Genomic DNA, 5,822 nt, shown 5'->3' with positions numbered 1-5,822 from the left:
GGAGTCCACTGTCCCTCACCCAATACGTTGGTGTTTTCGCACAAATCAAGGAAATGCTTAAGGCCGCGTAAGGAAGACAATTATAGAGTTATTCAAAGGGAACAGAGGAAACGGCAACCTGTTACTTGAGGCAGGCAGTGTGAGAGCGTGATCAGAGTCAATAAAATCTTGAAGGCTTTGTCCAACTTTGATGAAAGAAGGAAAATGTACAATAACAACAGAAAAAAAAATAGCAGAGCAGGCAGCAAATTAAGGCGAGTAGCAAAGTAAAAATGCTGTACGGAGACTCGGTGTCTCTAACTATATCCACATAACTATATCTTCATCTGTCTATAGCTGCATCTCTCTCTAGGTGCATGTCTACCTATCGCCGTCTTTGTAGAGAGAGAAGGGTGAAGGGAAACAATACCCCCAATATAAAATGGTGTATTATGTCTGAGCAATGGAGTTAGGGGTGAATACCAGTTCCTTCGTAAATCACATCTTTACAAACATTGGTACACTGAAAATTTATTTTTATAATTGGAACAAAGAACTAGTAGAAGTTAGGTCAAGTTAAAGTGTCCCATGTGAGATGATTAGTGGACAGCAGGCTGCTCTGCAGAAGTCAGCTAATCACTGACTTCTTCCCCAGTTATCCCATTTATCATTGAAAACTCGCTGATAATTCATTCATGAAGACTGAAAACTCATTAAATGTCCCGGGTACACTGGTAAGAAATAAGAAAGTCGGGAGTTCCCGTCGTGGCGCAGTGGTTCATGAATCCGACCAGGAACCATGAGGTTGCGGGTTCGGTCCCTGCCCTTGCTCGGTGGGTTAACGATCCGGCATTGCCGTGAGCTGTGGTGTAGGTTGCAGACGCGGCTCGGATCCCGCGTTGCTGTGGCTCTGGCGTAGGCCGGAGGCTACAGCTCCGATTGGACCCCTAGCCTGGGAACCTCCATATGCCGCGGGAGCGGCCCAAGAAATAGCAACAACAACAACAACAACAACAAAAGACAAAAAAAAAGACAAAAAAAAAAAAGAAATAAGAAAGTCGGTGTGGCGGTCTAGAGATAAGAGTCATCCACTGCCTGTGTTTTCATCAAGTTGGATGAGAATGAAAAGGATTAATTAATTAATCCTTAAAATTAATTTTACCCTTACAACTTTTATACGGAAGGCTCTAATTTGGCCCTAGAAAAGCTGAGAGATGATATAATTCAATCTCGATCATTTGTCAGGCAGATACTCCATTCTTGTCCTTTGTTATTTCTTTCTTTCTGTTTTTTTTTTCCCTCCTTTCTCCACATTTTTGATCCTTTAAAAAATATCCATAGACTCTTGTTTGCGAGACCAAGGCACCAGTGTCAGGAAGCCAGCAGATGGAGATGTTGAGCTGCCTTTGTGAATGTCAGCCAGTCCGCCCCTCCTTAACAAATACAGTGGTTCCAACCTGAGTGGGGTTGAGAGCAGCCCAGAATTGACTTACAGTACAGATTCAGGAGTTCCTGTTGTGGCTCAGTTGTAACGCACCCGACTAGCATCCATGAGGATGCAGGTTCAATACCTCACCCCGCTCAGTGGGTTAAGGATCTGGCGTTGCTGTGGCTGTGGTGTCGGCTGGCAGCTTCTACCCCCGCCTGGCCCGGGAATGTCCATATGCCACGGGCGGGGGGAGCTAAAAATAAATGAATACATAAAATGCAGATTCCCAGTGCTCACCCACAGAGTTGATTCTGTAGGACTTGCACAGGGTCACGAAGTCTGGATTTTCTTTTCTTTCTTTCTTTCTTTCTTTTTTTTTTTTTTTTTTTTTTTTTTTTGGCCATGCCTGCAAGATGTTGAAGTCCCTGGGCCAGGGATCCAACCTGCACCACAGCAGCAACCAAGCGACTGTGGTGATGGTGCTGGATCTTTAGGCCCCTGCAGCACAAGAAAACACTGGAATCTGGATTTTAACACACCCACTCCCCTGTGACCCTGATGCAGCCTGGCCCGTGCATCACACCTTGAGAAACTGTGATATAAATGGTCATTGCACCCTGGTGGAGCATATATGGAAATGTTAAGAGAAAGAGTATAAATTGAGGAGGGAGCTGAGGAAAACCCAGTCCTGGGGAGCCCAGTCATCTAAGTTCCCACTGGAGGGGGCAGCACTGCCAAAGATACCGAGGAGTGGCCAGAAGGACAAGAGGATAACAGGAGAAGGTGCAGTCATGGAAGCCAAAGGAAGATGGAAAGAGAGGAAAGAAAAACAGGGAAATGGCCCATAGTGTTGAATGCCGCTATGAATTAAGTGAGATGAGGGCCAGAGAATACCCATTTGATTGGGTCACGTGGAGGTCACGGACAACTTCTGGGTGAGGGCCATTTTAAGAGATAGGGGGCCTATGTTGGCTGACAGTAGGTCAAAGAGCACGTGGGAGGTGACACAATGGAAGCAACAAGCATAGACGGGTCTTGGTAGACCTTTGCCTGCTAAAAGGAGAGTGGGGGCAAGGGTAGATTGGTTGGGAATAGGGCCCAGGGACAAGGAGATTTGAGACTGGGCAAATGCTCATGGGGGCCGGGGGGGTGGAAAAGAGAAAGAGAGGCTAAAGATAGAGGACGGAGAGAAATGATGGAGAAAATAGTGGACAGTGCAAGGTCCCTGGAAGACAGGAGGCCATGGGACCTAGAACACAGAGGCGGAGCTCTCTCTCTCTCTCTCTCTCATTTGACAGGAAGACAGATTGGGTCCAGATGCAGGTGGTCAGTAGGCCTGATCGCAGAGGTTCTGGGGGTTCCCGTCTGAACTATTTTCTCAGAAAAACAGGAGGAGGGTGAGTTGTTGAGCATGGCAGGGGAAGTTGTGATGGGAGGTTGCGAGACCGAAAGTTGAGTGAAGCGACAACGGTTGAAAATGGCAAGTGGGGAGAATAGGTTGACCCGATGGAAATGGGATAACTGGGGGTATTTTGAGGTCCTAACTGAGGCTGTCAGTCATCAATCCAAGGTGGTCAGTGTTGGCCACAATAGGTAATTTTCTGCACTGTGGCAAGGGCCAGTAAAGAGAAAGGAATTGGGGTTTTCAGAGACTTTACCTAACGAAAGCTTGGAAAGCTCCAGACATTATAGGGAAGGGAGGGACTGAGATGCTAGACATTGACTCATGAGGCGACAAGGGGGCTCTCGGATAGAGGAAAAGGAAAAGGGCCAGGGGAGTGGAAGTGCTGACGAGGCTGGCAAAGAGTACACTGGGGACACAACACTAAAAGTGGGCTGGAAGGATAGGAGGCAGTGGTTCAAGTTCTGGATATCTGAAGGAAAGACTTGGAAGATGGAGCAGCTTCAAATGTGGCCAGAGGTTGAGGCACTTTGAATGGAGTGCAGGGACACGTCCTTTTAAATGAGGCCACCTAAGGAACCGAGGGGCCAGAGAGTACGGTCAGGGACCGGGTTGAGAAAATGTTCCAAAGTGTTCAGTGAAGGAAGCTAGGTGACCAACATGCCGACGGGAAGGCTGCTTCAGAAGGTTTCCTAGAAGATTAGCTCTGCAAATTATGCCTTTGGTTCTTTTAAAGATAATTTTTAAACTATCGGTTAGCCATATACAAGCCGGCCTCTTGTTAGGGCTTTCCAGCATCATCCAGATGTGAGCTCTACCTAAGGTACCGAACAGATGTAGTGCAATCTCAGTACAGATATCAAAAAGTTCATTTTTTCCCCCGTGGACAGATCAAGATGATATGATTCCTCTGGAGAAATACAAGAATAGCTACAAAAATGATGAAAGGGAAGAGCTTTAAAGGAAAGTTGGCCCACACGCTATTACACTATACTTCAAAGCCCCTATAATTAAAACAGTGTGGCTTTGGAACATGAGTAGACTGACAAACTAATGGGATGTAGCAGAAGGTCCAGACCTGACCAAATAACGTATGGAAATCCAGGATATGGTAAAGGTAGACAAAGTGGACATTTTTCTAAATTAGGTGATCGTGAGGAAACCGTTCGCTATTCGATTAATGAGGATGTGAAGACTGAATTTCCACACGGGGGAATAATAGCAATCGGATCTACATCTGACATGAGCAAAAAAAAAAAAAAATCAGTTCGAGATGAATACAGATTTAAAAATGCAAAATAAAAACTTAAAAGTACATAAGAAAATGAAGGGGAGGGATGTTATGATCTCAGAATAAAGCCAAAGTTATTTTTAAAGGCACAGGGAAACACAGGTGCAACGATTAATATCTCAAATAGATAAATGACTTCAACAAATTTATGAGAAAAACATTCTACCAAAGAAAAGAGTGGCCAAACCAACCTAGTGAGATCTGTTATGGAAAAGGAAATTGAAATGGCCAATAAGCATTAAAAAAAAAAAAAGAGAGAGAGAGAGAGAGAGAGAGAGAGAGCGCTCAACCTTGTCAGTGACTGGAGACACGCAAAAGACGGTCCCCCCTCCCGCCCCCCACCGCACTGATACGTAATTTTACACCTACTAAAGTGCTAACCTTAAGCAATCTGATTACCCCGAGTCTTGGGTGAGCATATGGAACAGCGAGCCCTCAGCCCGCCCAGGCAGGCATAAGTGGGAAGCTGTTCCGCCGTCCTCACCCATCCTATGACCTAGCCACCCCTCTCCCTGAAACTCTGCACAGCACGCTGCACCTGGGCCAGGCGTTAGGATCGTCCTCGCATCGCTGCTTCTAAGGGCTGGAAAGTGGACACCCTCCGGGTGTCCAGGGACAAGAAAACGGAGGAACGAGGGGACGAGTGGCTCCACGGGGGCCCAAGGCACAGCCGGGAGAATGAAAGCACGGTGGCTGCAGGTGGCACGTATAGATACTGTTGGTGACACCACGTCGAGTAAAACGAGGAGGGGGCAGGAGACCACAGAGAATGCGATCCAATTTACGGCAAAAGCCAGGCAAAAGCCAGGCAGACAACCCCACAGCGGGCCAGGCTATTTGAGGATAACATGCCAGTGTGTGTCTCTCAAAGAGGAAAACCAAGTTCGTGGAGGGGCTCCAGCAGTTACTCCTCTTAGCAGGTAGCATCTCGAGGATTGTCTAGGTACAGTTTCAGGTCATCGGCACACGATGACAGTTTTACCTCTTCCTTTCCAAGTTGGATTCCTTTCCTTTCTTTTTCTTCTCTGATTGCCGGGGCTGGGACTTCCAAAACCGTGTCGGGTGGACAGGGGAGAAGGTGGACGTCCTTGCCTGGTTCCTGATCTTAGAGGAAATGCTTTCGGGTTTGCACTGTTGAGAATGACCTTAGCCGTGGCTTTGTCGTATGTGGCTTTGAGGATGTTGAGGTGAGTTCCCTCTGTGCCCACTTTCTGGAGAGTTGGGTTTTTTTTGTTGTTGTTGTTGTTTTTTGTTTTTTTAATCAGAAAGGGGTGTTGAATTTTGTCAAAAGCTTGTTTTTTCCCCTGCGTCTCTTGAGAGGACCATATGTTTTTTCTTCTTCACTTTGTTAAGTGGTGTGTCACACCGACAGATCTGCGGATGCCGAGGCATCCTTGCAGCCCCGGGATAGGTCCCACTTGACCATGGTGTAGGATCCTTTTAATACGTCGTTGGATTCAGTCGGCTACTGTGTGGTTGAGGATTTTTGCATCTATGTGCATCAGGGATCTGGGCCCGTGGTTTTCCTTTTTTTGGGGTGTCTTTGTCTACTTTTGGTATCAGGGTGCCAGTGGCCTCAGCGTGAGCTGGGGAGTGTTCCTTCCCCCCCTCCCCCCCCTCCCCCGCAACGGTTCGGGAAGAGTTTCCGCCGGGTCGGTGTTAACTCTTTTCTCTGAACGTTTGCTAGAATTTGCCCCGTGAAGCCATCTGGTGGTGGACTT

The sequence above is a fragment of the Phacochoerus africanus genome, chromosome X (genome assembly GCF_016906955.1).
Source record: "Phacochoerus africanus isolate WHEZ1 chromosome X, ROS_Pafr_v1, whole genome shotgun sequence".
Taxonomy (NCBI): Eukaryota; Metazoa; Chordata; class Mammalia; order Artiodactyla; family Suidae; genus Phacochoerus; species Phacochoerus africanus.
The sequence above is the reverse complement of the archived record's forward strand: the minus strand, read 5'-3'. Positions refer to the sequence as shown.